The 21,450-nt window shown below is 46.0% G+C and overlaps 1 long non-coding RNA gene across 1 annotated transcript; it reads left to right on the top strand.

Annotated features, from left to right (window-relative positions):
- Positions 1 to 6,076: 6,076 nt before the first annotated feature.
- Positions 6,077 to 20,565, top strand: LOC139060940 (uncharacterized). Its single transcript, XR_011515115.1, has 3 exons — positions 6,077 to 6,602; positions 15,879 to 16,195; positions 17,346 to 20,565. It is a non-coding gene; the product is annotated as an uncharacterized lncRNA (long non-coding RNA).
- The last annotated feature ends 885 nt before the right edge of the window (positions 20,566 to 21,450 follow it).

Raw genomic sequence — 21,450 nt, 5'->3', positions numbered from 1 at the left:
GGCAACTGATGCATCAAAGCTGTGCGAGTGGGTTTTACCACCAATCGAAAGCACTAGGGCACCGTTTTCAGAGTCGTAGTTTGCTAGCAGCCTGAGCGCAGCACCTGTTACAGCTACGTTTGACACCAGTCTGGTGGCGGTCTTAAAGGAGTTGTGATTTAAACTTGTGATCGCGCTTGCAACCTGCATTCTTTCCTAGCTTTCATCATTCTTGTGCGTAAGAGAAGCTGTGCTCAGAGATAGCTGCCCCACAAGCTGCTTTACAGCGCCACGGCGTCAGCTTGCGCCACTGCAGCTGTGGAAACGCTCAGCTGCGATCCAAGATGGAGCCGTTATAGTGTCAATAAAGAAATACGAATTACAGGTTAAAAGGAATATGCATGTAAGGTATCATCTATGCGAATGAGATATACGCGAGGTTACTTTTATTTCATTATCTTTTGTCATTGTGTTTCAAAGCAAAATCGGAGCTTGGACATGCTCCAAGTTTGAATTACAGCTGATGATCGATGATGACGGTTCATTTCACTACCGCAATAAAACCGTTGCGGAAAGCATCTGAACAGCCTCTATAAAAAAAATTGACAGTGACTTAAGTATCCTATAACGTGATTATGTTTGTCAGAGCATTATGAGTTCTGGTATAAATCACATCCTCATAACTGAAGTCATACACTGTCACGGGTCCTTCACATCTCTACCTTAGTATCCCGTAATCGATGGTGCTCCAAATTTTTACCAACCTTAGTCCACCTTAATCTACCTTAATGCACTTTAAACCACCTTAATCCGACTAAATACGTCTTAGTCCAGTTTATTTCACCTTCATTAATTTTACTTCACCCTAATTCACTTCACTCCCTCTTAACTCACCTTTCCCTCGTTGTAATTTTAATTCTGCATTTCCACTGACGTCATACAAGACACTGATGACGTCACTGATGCTGATGTCTTTTGGTACCGCTGGTTGCCTAGAACGTCGATTTTTCTGCCTCATTGGACATCTAATGCCTTGGCCATAATAATTATTCAATACATTGCGAACTGAAAACAGAAATAGGCCACTTCCGTATGCGGTCCTAACTTTCCCACTGCCACTGACGCTCTTACTTCATATCTATATTATAGATTGGCCTATGGGAACATTAGGGTGATCGGCCATGAACGCGCTGCTGCGTTCCTTAGAGGACACGGGACTTTGTGACGAATAGTGTCTGCACATTGTGTGACGTAGGATTGGACGGCGACGCCGCCTCACACTAGGAACGCTTTCGCACACTGCGTGACAGTGCCAACAGAAACAGTTCTGTATCGTGTGCATGTCTGTATGGTTTTTTTAATTGTTTTTCACTCTCTCGCCTATCAGGTCCCTTTGTCACTCCCCCGGTACAGGGCAGGCAACCGGAGTTATTCTCTGATTGATCTCAATGGGTTTCCTTTGCCTTTCTCTCTCTCTCTCTGTCTTCGCTCATCTTTCTTTCCCACAGTGGCATGCTTATGGGGCTACTATTACTCGCGCACGAGTGCATGGTCACGTAGTATTTTCCACATTACGCAGTCCTTCTCGCTTTTTAGGAAGTGTAAGCACCTCATTTAAAGTGATGTCATTGTAGCGCAAATAAACACGGGAACAGACGAGTACAGGACACCACGGGCACTGCTTTCGTTTCTTACGATTCTATTGACATCTTGACCATTATAACAAGCGATTGCAATTTGCTAATTTGATTAGTTGAATTGGATTTCGGTGAATAAAGGATTGCTGTTGGTTTCTCAAGAAGACTGAGCAGCCTGCATGCACTGTTTCTTGCTTGTGCAATAATACGCGTTGCTGTAAAATTTGGTTTTAGTAGGAAAGATCACTACCCAAGAAAATGCAAGGGGAAATGGCGCACGTGTAGCTGAATTGGTGGGGCAACGCAAGCATAATGCGAAGGCGTGGGATCGTTCCCCAACTGCAAACAGTTGTTTTATCATTCACTTTGTTTCTATTAATTTATCATTTTCTTTAGTTCATTTATTAGGTACAAGTGAGTTCCGCCATCTTGTCCTTAATGTGTTTTGGCTTCTTATAATACGATTAATAAGAATCGGGTGCCCCGTTTAACTCCCGTTCTTTTCATTCATTACATAACGGGGGTCTTCATTCCGGCCTTCAGGTAGCATGTGTAGGTTTACTGACCAGTTGCCTTTACCCAAAATAGATCACATACTCATGATTCCTGTGGCAGAAAGGATGTTCCACATCCGCGCCCAAGGTTTGTGAGTGCTGGCGCTGGCTAACACTCCCAGGGTTCTAGTAGGAAACATAAATACCCAAGAAAGCCGACGGGGAATCGGCACCACGGTAGCTCAGTTGGTAGACTCTGATTTCAGTGGATTCCTGCTCACTGTGGCATCGTCGGCAACCACCTAGCTGACAAGGCTGCCCGGTGTGCCCACGAAGATACCGAGACGCGTCCAACACCTTGGGCGAGGTCGGACGCTACCAGAGAACTTCGCCTACTTGCGCGCAAGAAGTCCCAAGATCTCTGGATTTCAAGTGGATTCAATTGCAGATTACGTAAACTGGACCCCATGCTACGGCTACAACTGTCATCTAGCCTATCCCGCGGCGAAGCAACCTTGTTGTGTCGCTTGTGGCTGGGAGTGACGTTCACGAACGCACACTCCTACCGTATGGGAATGGCCGAGAGCCCGATGTGCGACTCCTGTGGGTGCGAGGAGACCGTCGAGCACCTATTGTGTTCCTGCCCTCGCTACGATGTCCAACGCCTCTCTCTGCGGGCAACTTTACGCAGACTGGACTCGAGACCGTTCACCGAGTCAAAGATACTCGGACCGTGGCCACACCCGTCACTGGCTCGAAAAGCGATTCGTGCACTAGTGCGGTACTTAAAGTGCACGGGTTTAACAGACCGTTTATAGGGTCATTGTGTATGGTGTCCCTCCCACACGTACTCAATACTTACTCTCTCCCTTCCTTCCTCTTTCTATTCCTCTTTCCCCCACCCCCAGTTTAGGGTAGCGAACCGGATGCTGTTCGGGTTGACCTCCCTGCCTTTCCTACCCTTGTTTTCTCTCTCTCTCTCTCTGAGTCCATAGCCACGGAAGCTGAAAGCGCAGGTATTTTTTACTTGTATATTTTTTGTTGCACAAAAGTTAGCCTCCGTGTACCCTATAAAACTGATCCGAAGTTTTCTGCAGCGGCGCCAAGTTTCGATTTGTCAAGTATAACGCACTCAAGCATACATTTGGTCGCTGCAAGGTTTCTCTAAGACACCGTGCTTTAACAGCTAAGCCTTTACGAGAACTTCAATTAGCATCTAAGATTTTATTGTTCGAAGAATAAGCAATGCTTGTGTTGATAGAAGAATGAATGAATGAATGAATGAACACGGAAACGTTTTTATTTCTTGAAAAGGGTAACAAGGGCTTTAAGAATTCTGCGTTGCTCGACATTGTTTCGGCACTAACGTACACGTATGCGGTGACTTCCATCAAGATTGCATCGACAAGCAAGATGAACGCGAGATTTGTATACACATGTGTTGCATGCATGAAGAAAGAGACTCTAGCAAATAAAAACAATTTATGCGGTGTTGCGGGCCCGAAAACGTGCTATCAAGATGAAGCACAGAGTACACTGGAGTGCTGTGAATTGATTTTGACCACCTTCAGCTCATTTACCTGCATGTAAATGTAATTTACCATACCGTTCTTTCAGTTCGCTGCTCTCAAAATGCGGACCCCTCGGCAGAGATGGAACGCACGACTTCTAGATCACCAGCGTATAACGTCAAAACTAATAACCTACTAGGGTGGGTCACTCTAGAATACCCAATGCCGCAATTGTAGATATTCGGTTCACAGAAGCCGAACTGCATCAAAACGAACAAGTGACATGGTTACAATACAATATTAAATTGTCGAAATACCCTCGTGGCGTTGGCATATGAAAGTTCAGTTTTCGCAGGTAGCGCGAGCAGAACCGGCTGTGCGAGGAGAGAGTTACTCGCAAGTACCGTCACCTACAGGTGGCACGCAAGGGGACTCAGTATGACGCCCGCAGAGAGTATATGAAACCCTGAACACATGGCCATCCTTCACGTCGGCTCATATTTGAAACGCTTCAAGATTGCTCTGCCTTTTGCACAATCACTGTCGCTTAGTGACATCATGCGCAACCTAGCCGCCTGAAAAACTCGGATACGGTGCCTCATTCACGGGGGGAAGATAATGAACGCCAAACACAATATTTGCTGCGGCGCGAAGGCCAGCAGCGTGTCGACACATGTATAAATGTCTTTATCGGGCGACACGTTTCACCACCTAACAAATGGTATCCAACAGCGCAGGACACGCTTGTATGTATATGAAGTTTCTGTAATGTTATCGATGGTTCCATCCTCTTTCTATTGTCGCCGAATCGTGTAATCTGATTGCATGTATGTGCGACGCGAATGACGTAGAACTTTGTGGAAGGCATGTGGGTCCGAGCGATTACTCTGGAACATTCGACGACTGATCTATAAAAGCCGACGCGCTTGACCCGCTGATCAGATTTTCGACGACCGCCGATCGTGTTCGCCGCTACCATTGTTCTTTGAGTAGCCTATTTAGGAGGGTACAAGTTCCCCCAATAAAACGCTCGTTTCGATAATCATAGTTTTGCGGCCTTCTTTACCGTCACTACCACGTGACAGTATCGTCTGTCGCTGTGAAAGGGCTTTGCCTGCATACGTCACTTGTCCGGGAAAAGCTGTACGGCCTGGAATTTATTCATGACCGGGAAGATTCTATCGAAGTACTTTAGCTTGACCTTTTTTTTTCTTCGGCCTAATCGCGACAGCCCGCAAAGCATGGCTTTCGCACTCTGCCGTTTCGCGACAAAGAGCAATCTCGCTCTTCTGAGATGTTCTCGAGCTCCTTTCACGTATTCAGTTGTTATTTGCGGATATTTATATTCGATAAATAAAGCAAGGATATGAGTAAAGTTATCACAATTGCGATTTTTCGGAAGCCTTCTCGGATGTAAATGCAGATGTAGAAAAAGGAACGCAAGCCAATAGTTCCACTTTACGCTGGTGCAGTTGTATTATCGTTCGAGTGTCGAGGACTCACGACAGACGTTTCTTGCATTCACGTTGCGAGTTCAGCGTCTGTGTTATTTTGTTCTGCCTGTTTTGTTTTCATTGCCACTGCAGCTGCAAAGCTTGGTGGCGCGTTGACGCACGGGGTGTGGCGCGGAACGTAAACGCATGCGTTCCTGGCGGGATGAGACAACGGCGACCACACAGTGGGCTGCTGCTGCCGGTGAAACGCGGTCAATCGCGTGCTACGTTCGCCCGCGTGGATCTACTGCAGGATTTCTCTAGAGCTGCGACAAGGTGCTACAAACATGTTACGTTTTATGTTAAATGCTCGTCTGTTCTCGTTGCGCTGGCCACGAGTGCGCAGCTCGAGCTTGGCCGCGCAGCGTAGCCCTCGGGGGCAGCGAGTACGCAAACATGCGTTTCGGGCAAAACCGAGCCACCGCGGCAACCAGGCACTACGAGTTGACGAAGGCGAAACATGAGCGAATGCTTCCGACGCTCGCCCACGCCCTGCATGTACTCGGGATCAAAGCCATGCCGTTGCTCACACGGATTCAATAAAATGTTGCACGCTTTACGTTTCTGACTGACGCATCGATTATCCGTGACAAAAAAAAAGGATGCGCAAAAGCAAAGTAATTTCGTCTTCTTAAGGACGTGGCTCCACAAGAAGTCACTGCCCAGGTAACGTGCACTGCACACTCTCTTCCGTGATGTGACCGGCTTGGCAATGCGCGACTTGACAACCCATTCTTTCCTCTATGCCGTATCTTTCGGGAACCAGGGGAGGCTGTGTTCTTGCATGCGCAACAGTGTTTTTGCAAACCGTCAATTGAATTAGGCGAGATGATATTGCATTCTACATCTGGTACGCTACAATATGGAAACGAATAAAGAAGCCGAGCCGGCCAGAACAAACAACAGAGCGCTGATTTCTTTTTTTCAGCGCTCTATTCCTTCTACTGGCCGGGTGGGCTTGTTTCTTCTTTTCAATGTTGCGCTGTACCAGCTTCAGCTTATCAGCTCAGGACGCCGTCTGCTTGCAATGCCCACGTCTGCATAGTCGCGGAGGAAGCTAAAACCGGACGCAGACGACAACGGACCTGATATAGGCGCTGTACGATCGAGGACGACCGTGGCTGCTTAGCGGTGCTCAACCGCGCACGTGCCACAACCGGGCGACGTAGACAAGGCCTCTGAGATTGTGACGGCGCGGATGCTAAGCAGGACGCCGTGGGTCGTTTCCGGTTACGCAAGCGGAAGCCGCAAGAAGGCGAAACGGCGCTGGCAGACATGCATTGTGCACGTGCTGCACACGTCTCACTCAACAGCTTTCTAGTTGGAGCCAACGATTTGCGTTGCGCACGCGGTGCCACTTACTCGTTCATCGCGGCTGCGACAGCGCTGTCTCGCGTACACCGCAGTCGACGCGCGTGACGCTGCCTTTATGTGGACGCCCTAGCGGCGCTCGAATAAGTGTGCTTCGCTGCTGACAGTTTTTGGACGGTAAGTCGACGCTGCTTCTTCCCAATCTTGGCTTTCGCTTGCTGCGTTTTGCTGCATAAGTAGCGACAGCCATGTGGCATTGTGCCTCTTTACGGCGGGTACTAGTGACGTATAGTTCCTATAGGCGTTAGGATTTATTTTGAGAAATCCATGACTGCTGATAGCATGTACTCGCCGTGCATGGGGGGGTGACTGGATTACTGTCTGCGATTTAAACTGCTTCAGTTTTTGAGCACTCTCGCACGTAATGTCTTGTTTTTCGCAGTTTAACCTTTGTTGAAGGTCAGACTCGTCACGCTTCGTAGAGCGTTCGCCATAAGACCACCGGCGCGGGGCAAATAAAGGCCGTGCGCTTTCCTTTGCTGGTTACTGCACTCTACCGTTAATTCTGCTTACTGCACTCTGCCGTTGATATAGTAAATCATTACACAGTAGCCGGGTTATCAGCTTGGCTGTCTCTCTAACGGCGGCTTAGTTTCGCACTTTCGCGACTAATTCGTTTTGTTGGCGTAGTTTCTTGCACAAATCTACACCACGAGGTCTTACAGCAGAGTTCTGCATTTAAAAACTTTGCATTTTATTTTTGTACACAAACCAATTTTCAGCAATGTTTTTTTTAGTTTCATTTCATTTTATTGCCTTAAAGACCCCACTCGAGGCATTACATAAGGGGTGGTTAACTGTGGCGACAAGAAAAGGCAGGTGTTACATTGAAATAGAAGTTTCCAGAAATTGGGAATGACATGTGAGGGCAGCGACATTGAAGGGTAGGTTGTTCCAGTGTTTGGCAGCTCGAGGAAAAAATGAAGCTTGAAAGTGACAGTTCGTGTTTGAGAACAAGAAACTTTTATGGTTGTTGGCTGGTGTGCCATTACATGCGTGAAGATGATGGCGTGACGTAAGGTGGGCGGCTTAGCGAGCTGTAAACGAATTTGTGAGAAAGAGTGGGGGTGGCAATACGACGACGAAAAGCAAGAGACGTCAGGCTAGATTCTGCCTTTAAGAGTGAAATGCTGATGTTATATGAATATGAAGAATGGATGAATCTAGTCGCACGATTCTGAAATGACTCGAGCGCATTGATGAGGTATGTTTGATGAGGGTTCCAGATCGCGGAGGCATGTCGCAGTTGTGGTCTGACAAATGATTTGTATTCGAGTAGTTTGACGTGCTGTGGAGCATGTTGAAGGTGACGCCTCACGAACCCAAGGGTGTTGTTCGGTGTCAAAATTACGTTAGTCATATTCGTACTCCAGGAAAGGTCGTGGGAGAGTGGTGGTCGTGGAATATCGGCCTAAGTACTTATAGGCTAGAACAGATTATACTGGAACCTTTGTCATTGTGTAAGTAAAGAGATAAGGATTACCGACGGTAGGAATTCGAAATAAAATTGCACTTGTTGGGGTTCAAGGCCATTTGCCAAAGTTTGCACCAGACCTGCACGTTGTTAAGGTCATTATGGAAAGATGCTTGGCAACAGATGTTAGTCACAGTACAATAAATCACACAGTCGTCAACGAACATGCGAATAGGACATGATACATGCAGTGGAAGATCGTTAGTGTATATTAGGACAGGAAGTAATCCGAAGGCAGAGCGTTGAGGGACATCTGAAGTGACAGGAAGGGGTTCGGGGGAGAAGTTATAGACAAGCACGAACTGGGAACGATCAGTAAGCAATTCGTCTATCCATTGTATTACGTGAGCATCCAAGTTAAGTCTGTCGAATTTTATTAGCAAGGAGCTCGAGGCACTGTGTCAAAAGCTTTAGAGCAGTCTAGAAAAGTGTCATCGGTTTGAACGTTGTTATCAAGGTTAACGTGCAGATCATTAATGAAGATAGCTAGATGCGTTTCTCATGAAAGTCCTTTACGAAAACTGTGTTGAGAAGGATGAAAGAAGTTTACCGAGTCTAAAAAGTTCATGATATGCGAGTATATGACATGTTCCATGAGTTTGCAAGGAGCACTAGTTAATGAAATGGGGCAGTAGTTTAAGGGGGAGTCTTTGTTACCTGCTTTGAATACTGGAACGACCTTGACAGTATACCATCTATCGAATACAAGGGGTGGCATATGCGATGTTATGTTAGTAGGTAGTGTAAAGTCTGGAGTGGTAGCTTCTTTTTTACACCCGGAAGGAAATGTCGTATTGAATATGTCAACGCACTCGGCGTCCGTGGCTGTTTTTCCTGCTGCATTCGTCACGCTGATAGTACGAGCTTCTTGGGGATTTTAAATGCGCCGGAATTGCCGAGGACTTCTAGTTAGCAGCTGGGGTAGGTGGACCTTATAAACATGTTTTTCAGCAGTGCGAAAGGCACACGGGTAAGCGTTCTCCGCCATGTAGTATTTTGACCATGCCTCGCTTCTTCCAAGACGCGTGGCTAGCAGGAAGCGACGTTTCTTTTGGTTTTCAAGCTTCTTTAGAGCTGGAGCGAACCATGGCTTATTTTGATTCCTGCGCATAGTTATTATTGGTGTATGTTTGTTTACGAGTTCATATATTTTGTTTTTCAATAGTTTCCAGTTGTCTTGAGGCGAGTGCATGTGCAATAATGTCTCAAAAGTTGAGAAGTCGCCTAACTCCTAATTAATGACTTCCTAGATCCCTTTATCATATAGGCATGTAGTTTTGTTGGATTTTGGTTGTCGAATGGGTTGAAAGCTGAAGGTGGCATGGAACTGTTTATGATCGCTTACCTCACGGAGGTAAGTTATGGATGATGGACTGTCAGGGTCGCTGGTTAGTATAACGTCGAGTATATTTGATGTGGCTTTTGTAACCAGCGTGGGCTCTAGCACAAGTTGAGCTAGACTGAAATTAGGACGCACATTAACAAATTGATCAGCAGCATCATTAACCATGTATAAAACACTAATATTAGACCAGTCGATTTGTGGAAAATAAAAGTTACCAAAAAGCAGGATCTCTGCGTTAGGGTGTTTTTCACTAAGTTCGCTCAAGGTGTTATAAATTGATGCGAAAAATCGGGAGTGTTATGTGGCGGTCTGTAACAAACGCCCAAGAGAACAGTCTGTCGTAAAGCGTGGTAGATTAGCCACGTTATTTCCGAGTCAGTCTCAATGGTTGGAAGCTAGCGCGATAAATGTTGATGCATGGCGATTTGCACACCGCTACCTCATGAGATTTCGCCGTCTTTCCGGTAAAGGCAAAAATTTGGCACGTAAGCAAGAACCTCGGTATCGGTATTATCGTTCGTCATCCAGGTTTTAGTTATCAGTAAATTACTGTTAGACGACAACACGACGTTAGATAGAATATCGCATTTAGGATGGAAGCAGCGTGCGTTGGCCGTGATGACGCAAAAGTAAAGGTTAGCTCCTGTCGATACCCTAGGGTAATGGCCTTTCCAGCGTCGAGTTGGCTGCTAATGCAATTCTTAAACACTATCTACGTTCTTCAAAAACATCGGGCTTATTACGCATGAACAGAGTTTTAAAGCGCAGGAAATGATGTGCATATTTGCTTTTTTGCGAATGCAACAAAGCGTCTGCGAGCAAATTGAACAGGGTGGCTAAAATCCTCGCCATCACTGAAGTTCGTTCCTTTAAGTTTGCGGCCGCTAGAAATAACAAGATCGTTTATATTATGAAAGGCGAGCTTCAGTATTTTGGGGCGGATAGGATTGTCTGCACGATCGCCCAAGCGGTGCGCGTGCTCGATTCCTTTCGGATCGAGCGTGATGCTCGTTTGTTTGCGACAGTGGTCAATGATTACGTCCTCCGATTCCGCGAATGACTCTGACACTGAAGGCTCAGCAATACCATAAAAAATTTGATTGTTGAGCGGATAATGTTCTCGGCATCATCAAGGCGTGCTTCCAGCCTCTGTATTGTGTGTCCTACGTGGGCAGCATCCCTCGCCACGCTTTCTATAGCAGAACGCAAAGGGTTTGGTAGTGGGTCTCCAGGTTAGTCATGCCCACGCTCATATCGGATATTGCTTTGTCAGTTGTTAGTAACTGAGACTCGAGGCCTTGAATATCGGTGATCTGTTGATATTGACCTGCGGATAGGCTCGTGAGTTCTTTTAGAACGGCTTGACTATCGTTTCCAGGGTTAGCTTGGATGTCACTCACCAGCAACAATAAAGAGCGAATAATTAACATCGCAGCCCTGAACAACAACGGAAACGCGGCAATGCCGGCCTGGCAGCTGCAGCAGAAATTAGTTACTTGAACGCTCTGTCAAAACACTGTACGATTTACTAACCTGCATGATGAACAGAAGCAGACTAGCGTGCTCTATTCCCTTACAAAATTTCTATAGAAAGTCTATAGACAGTCTATAGAGTGTCATAGACAGTCCATAGTCTCAGGCTTTTTAGAGACTAGTCCATAAAAAGTGCATCGCCATAGGTTTATAGACTGTCTATAGACTAGTCTAAAGAAATGTCTATAGACAGTCTTTAGACGCGGCAGACGGTGCTAAGAATCTCTGGGTCCGGACAGGCCGCCATTGGAATCTGAACTTGGAAACGTTCAACGCTAGAACGTTATCTAGTGAGGCGAGTCTAGCAGTCCTATTGGAGGAATTAGCGGACACTAAACGGGATACAATAGGGCTCAGTGAGGTTAGGAAGACAAAAGAAGCATATAGAGTGCTAAAAAGAGGGCAAGTGCTGTGCTACCGGGGCTTTGCAGAGAGACGAGACCTAGCCGTCGGATTGCTGATTCATAAGTATATAGCCGGTAACATACAGGAATTCTATAGCATTAACGAGAGGCTGGCAGGTCTTGTTGTGAAACTTAATAAGAGGTACAAAATGAAGGTTGTACAAGTCTGCGCCCCTACATCCAGTCATGATGACCAGGAAGTCGAAATCAGACACGGACGAAGACACAGAATCGGCGATGGGTAAAGTCCAAACAAAATACACTATACTGCTGGGCGACTTCAATGCCAAGGTAGGCAAGAAGCAGGCTGGAGACAAGTAAGGCCATCGGATCTATGCATAGCAGAGAAGATTTATTGGTAGAGTTTGCAGAATGGAATGATGTGCGGATAACGAATACCTTCTTCCGCAAGCGGGATAGCCGAAAGTGAACGTGGAGGAGCCCAAATGGCAAGACTTCTCTACGCTAACCTTGGCATCATACAAGATGTGGACGTGCTCAGCAAGGTGCGCTGCAGTCACTATAGGATGGTAAGAACTCAAATAAGCCTAGACTTGAGCAGGAATGGAAGAAACTGGTACATACGAAGCCGAACAGTCAGTTAGCAGTAAGAGGGAAAATAGAGGAATTCCGGATCAATCTACACACCAAGTATTCAGCCTTAACTCAGGAAGAGGACCTTATTGTTGAAGCACTGAATGACAATTTTATGGGCATCATTAGGAAGTGTGCATTAAAAGTCGGTGGTAACATTGTTAGACAGTATTGCAGTAAGCTATCGCAGGAGACGAAAGATCTAATTAAGGAATGCCAATGTATGAAAGCCTCTAACCCCACAGCTACAATAGAACTGGCAGAAGTTTACAAGTTAATCATGAAGCGCAAGACAGCTGCCATGGGGAAGTATAATATGGATAGAGTTGAACATGCTCTCAGGAACGGAGGAAGTCTACAGCAGTGAAGAAGAAACTAGGAATAAGCAAGAATCAGATGTATGCGTTAAGAGACTAAGCTGGTAATATCATTACTAACATGGATGAGATCGTTCAAATGGCTGAGGACTTCTATAGAGATTTATACAGTACCAGTGGCACCCACGACGATAATGAAAGAGAGAATAGTCTAGAGGAAATTACATCCCACAAGTAACGCCGGAAAAAGTAAAAGCCTTGGGCCCTATGCAAGGGGGGAAGGCAGCTGGGGAGGATGAGGTTACCGCAGATTTGTTGAAGGATGGTCGGCAGACTGTCCTGGAAAACCTGGCCACCCTCTATATGCAAGGCTCCATGACCTCGTGCGTACCGGAATCTTGGAAGAACGCCAACACAATCTTAATCCACAAGAAAGGGGACGCCAAAGACTTGTAAAATTATAAACCGATCAGCTTACTGTCCATTGCCTACAAAGTATGTACTACGGTAATCGCAAATAGAATCAGGAACACCTTAGACTTCTGTCAACCAAAGGACCAGGCAGGAGTTCGTAACGGCTACTCAATCATAGACCATATTCACTCTATCAATGAGGTGATAGAGAAATGTGCGGAATATAACCAACCCTTATATATAGCTTTCATTATTTACGAGAAAGCGTTTCATTCAATCGAAACTTCAGAAATCATGCAAGCATTACTGAATCAGAATGTAGACAAGCCGCATATAAAAATGCTGAAAGATTTCTATAGTGGCTTGACAACCACCGTAGACCTCCATAAAGAAAGCAACAAAACCCCAATAACGAAGCGCGTGAGGTAGGGAGATATCTCTCCAATGCTATTCACAGCGTGTTTACAGGAGGTATTCAGAGACCTGGATTGGGAAGAATTGGGGAGAAGAGTCAATGGAGAATACCTTAGTAACTTGTGCTTCGCTGATGATATTGTCTTCATTAGGAACTCAGGGGAACAATTGCAATGCTTGCTCACTGACCTTGCGAGGCAAAACAGAATCGTGGGGCTAAAAATTATACTGCGGAAAACTAATGTTTAAGGGTTTACGATAGGTAGTGAGGCACTGGAACTGGTAAGGGAATTCATCTATTTAGTGCAGGTAGTGACCGCGGGCACGGACTGTGAGACTGAAATAATCAGAAGAATAAAAATGGGCTGGGGTGCGTTAGGCTAGCGTTCTCAGATCCTGAACAGCAGGTTGCCATTATCCCTCAAATAAAAACTGTAACATCTGTGTCTTAACAATACTCAAATACAGGGCAGAAACCTGGAGGCTTACGAAGAGGGTATACTTACATTGAGGACGACGCAACGAGCTATGGAAAGAAGAACGATGGGTATAACGTTAAGGTATAAGAAAAGAGCAGATTGGGTGAGGGAGCAAATACGGGTCAATGACATCTTAGTTGAAATCAAGAAAAAGAAATGGCCATGGGCAGGACATGTAATGAGGAGGGAAGACAACCGATAGTCATTAAGGGTTACGGACTGAATTTCAAGAGAATGGAACCATAGCAGGGGGCGTCACAATGTTGGGTGGGTGGATGAGATTAAGAAGTATGCAGGGACAACGTGGCCACAATTAGCGCATGACTGGGGTAGTTGGAGAGCTATCGGTGAGGATTTTGCCCTGCAGTGGGCGTAGCCAGGCTGATGATGATGACGATGACGACGACGACGAGGATGATGATGAAGATGAAGAAGTTTGGGCAGATTGGTGTTCCATTTCTGCATCTAGCGCACAAGTCGGTTTTCACTCTGTCCTTGTCTTGTGCGCTAGATGCAGAAATGAACCATTTTGTTTTCGATTTTAGTCATTGTTTCGAACGTGCCTCGCAGCTCGGACGCTGCCGCGTCGCTGTTGTCGCTGGCACCACCACTCATTGCTGCACATAGAAAAAACAATCTGATGTTAGTCAGCTTTACAAATGGGCAGCAGCTGTTAATGGCTTTTATGGCCGCCATGCCCCCCTGCGTGTCACATTCAGGTGGCTAATAGTGACGCAAAGAACTACGACGAGAATAAATCTTTAGCAACGTGCGAAAGACCATGTGGCCTTACCGCGAAAATGCGACGAAGCAGTGGTGTCAGGCAATGGCAGAAGTACCCGACAACGACTATGGGGCGCATGTTACAGAATAAGGTCGCCGCCAGCACGGCGACGGGGCCTGACTAGGCTTACCACGTGCTGGGTCAAATCACCTGTGACACTGCTAGCTACGACTGCAGGCTCAGCCAGTTTTCTTGATGTGCTCTGCCACCTAGCGGAATCAGCGAATCATAAAGCTGTTGTGCTCTTGTACACTGGCAATTCGTTCGCATCTGATTGCTGTTATGAGCGCCATTTGTGTCTAAAGTGTGGCCTCAAATTCCAAAGGACATTTATGCTAAAGCACATTCATCAACCCATTCATGAAATGGTGCAAATAGCACTGTCAGTGCATACAGGGTAGGCGCGTTAAGCGTCAAGCGTTACATATAATAAACACATACTTGCACGTCCAGTTGCACCGTAACACGCCAGCATCAACTTGGTTATTGAGTATGCGGGAAGACGGCTCGAGCATCGATATAGCGATATGACCAGCCTTGATGATGCTTCAGGTCCACCTAGGAAAAGAAGTCGACCTAATTCATTTCCGTGTATTGCATCAACATAAGCAATACCGTACGATGCATCTGGCATCAGCGTATGGCACCTTCATAGCGTAACGCAACAGCTGTTAACATTACGTGACGGTAGTATCCTAAGCAGTAACACAAGCTCACATTTACATTAAATTAGTGTCCCGCCGACTGATTGCCACAGTTCGTATTATCAACATCAATTTTATATGTAATTGCAGAATGTTCCACATATCTCGTCAGGCTTTTTCACACCGCTTTGACCTTGTAGATTATGTATGATAGATATTAGAAATGATGGATGCTGGCTTATAATAATAACACGGTGCTGAATAACGTTGGTTTATGGTCGGTCTCATCTCGTGCGTAATCGAGCTTCGACTCCTGTAGTGCTACCTGGCTGTGCTCTTCTTCGCGCACGTTGTGAGGTGCCTGGTAGCGGCCAGGGTGCTGTTCCCTATGCGGAGGCAGAGCGTCCTTCCGTTTTGCGTCGCGGTAATACATCGTAACCACGTACAGTAGAAACACCGTCTGAAGAGTTGAAGCATAACACTAAACATTGCTACCGGTCCATGATTGGCCCGTCGGGCTATACTACTAAATTTTGTTTGGTTCTGCGATAAAGACATCTGCATAGCTTGCTTAAATCTGCCATTCATAGTGTGCTTATGCCTTTATCTGATATCAATTTACATGTATAGAAGCTTTCTTTACGACATGCAATGTGCTAGCTGACGATAAGAAAATCATTTCCATGTCGTGTCTCAATTGCTTAGGCATGTTGAATAGTGGGATGGCGGTAAGTGATAATGGAAAAACGAGCAGAATTTATATGCACCCTGCGCGGAGTAATACGAGGCGGCTGTCGGCGGGGATAACACAGCACTTGTTTGTCGCCGCGTTGCCAAAGTCAAGTGCACGATAAGTACGCGGCGTTCTATGCGACATTCGGTGCAGGGCTCATTTTATCTGTCCTCTTTGCTCGTTAGGCCAAACTGTATGAGACCACTCAGTAGCGATAAGCTCGACTGAAAACGCCACTGCACTCTTCTTCGAGCGTAGGATTCGTGCCTGAAGACACCGCCATGCAGAATCACGGGCGAGGACGGGTACACCGGTTTCGTGACCACGACATCGCCGGCGTCAACTGGCGACCGACGCAGTTCGTCGACGTGGTACCGAATTTACGTGTATGCAGCATCTGCGGCTTGATCCCAAAACGAATAGTGCTGTTGCCGTGCAGTCACACTCTGTGCCAATCATGCCACGATGCCTGCCTGAAAGGGGACGTTGGAGATTGTCCATTGGATCAAAAGAAATTCCAAGTAGCGGAGGGCGCATGGTATAAATATCCTTGAAGGATAGCGAATCACTGGAAGGTGAGCAGGAAAAAAAATTTTTGACCTTCTTCTTTTGGGTGGTGCGGGTAGGAATTGGGGACTAGTGGAATTTGGCATTAGCATTGATTGCGCTACTTCTTATAAGCATGCCTAGCGATAAGAATAAGCGATTCACTATTGCCGAACCCTAATTTCCTACGTCTAACAATACTCACCCACTAGAATAACACTAGCTCAATGTAGCCTGACGTGAAATATTGTCTTGCACCTCAATATTATTTCACTTTTTTAGCGTGATAGATCGAGAAAGGGAAATGCAAAGAAAGGCGGTACATGTACCGCCTTTCTTTCATGTGTCATATGAAAGAAAGGGGGTACATGACGGTACGTGACGTCGGACATATATTCATATGTCCGACGTCACACTGAGGTTTCGGTGTTGTCGTTTCGACGCGACATTTGAAGCGAGATTGCGAAATTGGTCCATTTCATTTAGTGATCAACGACCATCTTCTCTTCAAACGTTATTCTTACTTTCTAGTACTACGCACTAAAACAGCAGAAATAAAAGTTTGCTACATGGCAAAGATAAATTCACTTGTGATTGTTCTAAACAATAGCTTTGCGTCCAACATTACTTTTGCTTAAAATTCTTAGTTTAAGATATTATTCCTGAACCGCTACCACCCACCTTGATTCTCCTTACTAACCGCCCTACAAAAGCTATATGGGCCGAACTGGATTAGTGCATTTATTTTACGAGCAAGATAGGAAGCGCCAAGAAGATGGCGGTATTCACCGCACAACCATCCCGCTCACGCCATAGATGAGTTAGAAGCAGGAAGAACAGTTTAAATATGGCATAGTTTTCCTTCGTTTCTGGCTTACCAAACCTAGTTTCAGTGTTAGACTGTCTGTATTTGAATTTAGAACCAAAATTAGGTGATTCGCCATTACTTGTTGTTGACGCTTGCCGCCTCTTAATGCTAAGAGAGCGACGGATATTGATTTGGTGATCTAGAGCATCACTTCCCTATAGAATTTCGCGTTTACGTTGGTTCACACCGAATTTAACATAAAGGTACGTATTAAATGGTAGGGAGAGCGAAGCAACCCACCTTTTGTAAAAACATTTTTGTCGTCCAAAAATTGTTATGTGTGTTATTTATATAGTTTACTTTCTATTAAGGTGTTCTGCTGGAACTTCGAGCACGGCTGTGACTACACGGGCCCCCTGGAACTCATGCTACAACACTACGAGAACAATTGCAAATTGCACACCGTGGAATGTTTGCGATGCGGCCATAGCCTCAGGCTCGCAAACATACGAATGCACTGCGTGGACACGTGCAGGGGGGCTCCTGTCTAGTTTCAACGTAGAGCACTGACCCATGCAGACGTGAACGCGGCCCTTGAAGACGTCAAGGCGATGTTGGGATGTCTCAACCATGATCAGCTGCTGCCAGTTATTCAGAATCAGTTGAATGAGCTTACAGAACAAGTCAGAGGTCAGGAAACCAGATTCGTTGGGATCACTCGTGACATAGGAGTATGCAGGCGCAGGTTAAAGCACGATATAGCCCAAATGGCCGCCAAGATCTCATCGACCGTGTCGCACCAGCTGACGTCTCAGCCAAATTGGGAGGAGGAAGCGAGCACGTCTTCGTGGCTGTCGTTGCGCTCGGAAATGGCGCTGATACTTCGAAAGTTGGAACGCTTAGCCGACCTGCAACCATCGCGGCAAAATTTGCGGGAGCCTGATTCCAGCCGTGTCATTGCTCATTGTAGCCTTTCCTGCGGCGTCAGTCAGCATTTAATCAATGCGCTGTCAACTACACCCGCGTGGATAGAAAAAATTGGGAACGTGACGTATGATCTGACCCTGGAAAACTGTGAGGAAATCATTCAGTATCAGGGACCGAGGAAAAAATTTGCTGCGATTACGGTGTGGCACACGAGAGACACGTACTTTACGGTTGCCGTCTTCAAGCGCTGTGATTATCTATCTGCTCTCACAGTGGAGATCGAGTTTAACGGGATGCTGGAGAACTCTAGCTGTTGGCCGCCTTTTTGGGGAGTGAGTGTTTCTGGTAATGGAACAGAAAAACAAAGTTCGGTGACATCCAGTGCCATGCCCTGTTGCTGCAAACGCCATGATCACTCATTGCTGCACTTTCACCTCCAATTCTGTATGGGTACGACCTGGCTGAATAATGATAGTTTCGTCGGAGAGGGAAAGATAACGTTCGAAATCGAGCTCATTGATGTAGAATTACACGATACTGTCAAAGGAGCACCCTATCGTTTGTCCTAGAAGAATGTGTAATGCACTACTGGATCGTCCTTGCCAGTTGCCATGTGTGTGACATGCAGTTGGTGTTGCTTAGTTTTGTGCTCCTCAAGTGGTTTGTGAAATTGTGGCGCCAACTCGATTTTTATCTCTATTAATGCCGTGTGGCTGCTAAAGCGATTGCTTCGAAGACGACGTTCGCGGTGGATACCACGCTGGAGTACTGCGCGTTGCCCTTTATCTGAAATGTTCGGACAAAGTTAACGGTCGGAGTGCTCAGGTCCTCGCTTGTGACTTTAAACCGTGTTTTCGGCAAGCACTTTGCACACCACCTTCGATTAACGGTGTATTCAAAACTCTAATAACACACGCAGTCAGACCACGTACTGCTACAGCGGCTCGACTGTTCAGATAATTGGTGTTGGAACAGATGACGTCTTGAACAGGAAATCTCTTGTTTCCAAGCTTCTGAGTTGGGATGCTGCTTACACCAGAATAAAATTGCTAGTGCTTGCGAAACTGCGTCGTGACATCAGAGCGAGTGATCCGAGTATGTGTGCTGACACGTCCGCCCGAAGACCCGAGAAGGCATAAAGAACTGCTGATTTTTACGAGAAAACAGGCGGTGACTGAAGTGTATGAGTTAATTTTTTCCAGCTTGCTTGAGAGTCTGATGAACCGATAAACACCCTCACATGGGTCTTTTGATCGTCGCTTCTTTCTAAGGCCTACAATTGAGTTTGGCGCTTTTGTTACTTGTCCTGCGTTAAAGCTTGCGGTGTCCTATTCTATTTTACTGTTTTCAGTTATTGCAGTGATCTATCGACCTCCAGCCTACAGAAGGTTCTTTTTTTATTTTTGAAAGCATTAGTAGGCGAATCTGCGCAATAACGCGAGATTCTGGAGCTTTGTCTTAACTGTAGTTCGGCCATGCGGCAGAAAATATGAGGCATGCGGAATTATACTTAACTCCTGATTGATACTACGGTGCATAGAGACGCGCCTACACCGACATTTAGACGTTTCTCCATTGATAGAATGATACCACCAATTTTTATAATCAAATTTTCGGCCTGCATCTCATCACACGGGAGGCCGCCCTGGTGCGTTTGGGGGTCTTACGCAGTGAACAAACGCCAGGACAAGGCAGCAGCAGCAACATCTAAAAGGCATCGGAATGTTTAAGCTAGCTTCATTCATAAGCATCTGTGTGTGTTTAAATACTTTAACAGAACGGCAAAAGCGACAGTTTGCGACTTGCAGGTTGTTGAATAGGTAAAGAAGCGGTGCCAATTTCTTCAGAACAGTTTCCCGATTACAGGTGTAGCGGCGAACAGACTCAAAATCATGCCACAGTTTTCATCTTTCGAGTCATTGGATAAAGTTTTGAAAGAAACCTTCACATAAGCATTTCAATCTGTCAACTGATACAACAAAGCTGTGTTACTGAGTCACCAACCCTTTGAAAGCACTAGGGCACTGTTTTTGGAGTCGTAGCTTGCTTGAAGCGAGAACACAGCACCTGTTAGAGTTACGTTTGAGAGCAGTCTGGTGGCTTTTTCATAGGTGTGTGTATTAAACCTGTTATCACGTTTCCAACCTACATTCATTCCTATATTTCAACATTCTTGTGCGCAAGACTAGCTGTGCTTAGAGATAACTGCCCCACAGACTGCGTTACAGCACCAGGGCCTCAGCTTGTGCCACGACACCTATACAATGGCTCAGCAGACATCCAAGACAGAGCTGTTAGAACATCGAGTGAGACAGAAAAATTCGGAATTACAGCTTACAAGGAACAGACATGTAAGCCATCGTATATTGGAATGAAATATATTCAAGGTGAATTTTATGTTATAATCTTTTGACATTACGTTTCAAAGCAAACTCGGAGCTCGTACACTCCTTGTTTGATTTGCTGCTGGTGATCGACGACGATGGTGCATTTCATTACCACAAGAAAATCGCTGCGGAACTCATCTAAATAGCCTCGATGAAAAAAATCGACATTGACCTAAGTATCCTCATAAGAATACGATTATCAAAGGATTAGGACTTCTCGAATTTTTTCCCGATACGTGACGTCCAGGGGCGTAGCCAGGGGGGGGGGCTTATGGGGCTTCAGCCCCCCCCGAAATTTTTTCGTGCTGTCCATGCACCGCCGACCAACGCGACCCCCGGCGCCGGAAATCACTCTCGATTTTGTCTAGAATGTCTTTTTGACGCTCGAAAAGACATTTTACCACGAAGATTGCAAACTCGGGCTGGATTTCGTGGCAACGCCCATACACCGGGAGTCACATAACGCCAAGCAGTCCCATCCGAGCACAAAGTTTCAAGGGCGCTTTGATGGTGAGCGGGCTCGCCGCGGCATCTCACTGAGGCCACGGAATCTATGGAGCGCATGGATATCAATTGCGAAACTTTATGGGTATAAATCTCATAAGCTCTTGATGTGAAAGGTGCATTAACATTTCCAAAGTTGTCTTTTGGATTTTCGATTGCGGAACTTTGTGGGTTTAATGTTGTTATAAACATTTGACGCCAAAGGTCTATTGACTTTTCTAAAGTCTTACATCGGAACATACAAGGAGACAAGCCAAATCAACGCACTATAGCAGACGAGTTGACAAAGCAGGCAGCGAGGTCCAATGAGACGAAGCGTTGGGCTGGTTCATTTGTGACGTCATGTCACATAAATAAATAACAATATTTTTTTAACCTACGCCAGAACATCCATGTCAAGACACTAAAGCCAGCCAAAGTAACTACGTTCTTATTTATTTTTTCTACTTTGACTTTTATTCGCGAGGACACATTGAGCCTCTTCAATTTTTTTTTTTTTTTTTTTTTGTTCTCGCTACCCTACCCGCGGGCTGCCAGAGCCAGCCAGAGCGCAAACGTTTTTCTCGTATGGCCCCGACCACCGTGCGGTGCACTTCGGTGCGCGTTCGGTTTGCTCTGGCCGAGTGGATTTTCACCGGACAGGGTTTTGGACGCTTTC

The sequence above is a fragment of the Dermacentor albipictus genome, chromosome 6, assembly GCF_038994185.2.
Source record: "Dermacentor albipictus isolate Rhodes 1998 colony chromosome 6, USDA_Dalb.pri_finalv2, whole genome shotgun sequence".
Classification (NCBI taxonomy): Eukaryota; Metazoa; Arthropoda; class Arachnida; order Ixodida; family Ixodidae; genus Dermacentor; species Dermacentor albipictus.
Note: the sequence above shows the minus strand (reverse complement) of the source record. Positions and strands in the feature narration are given on the sequence as shown.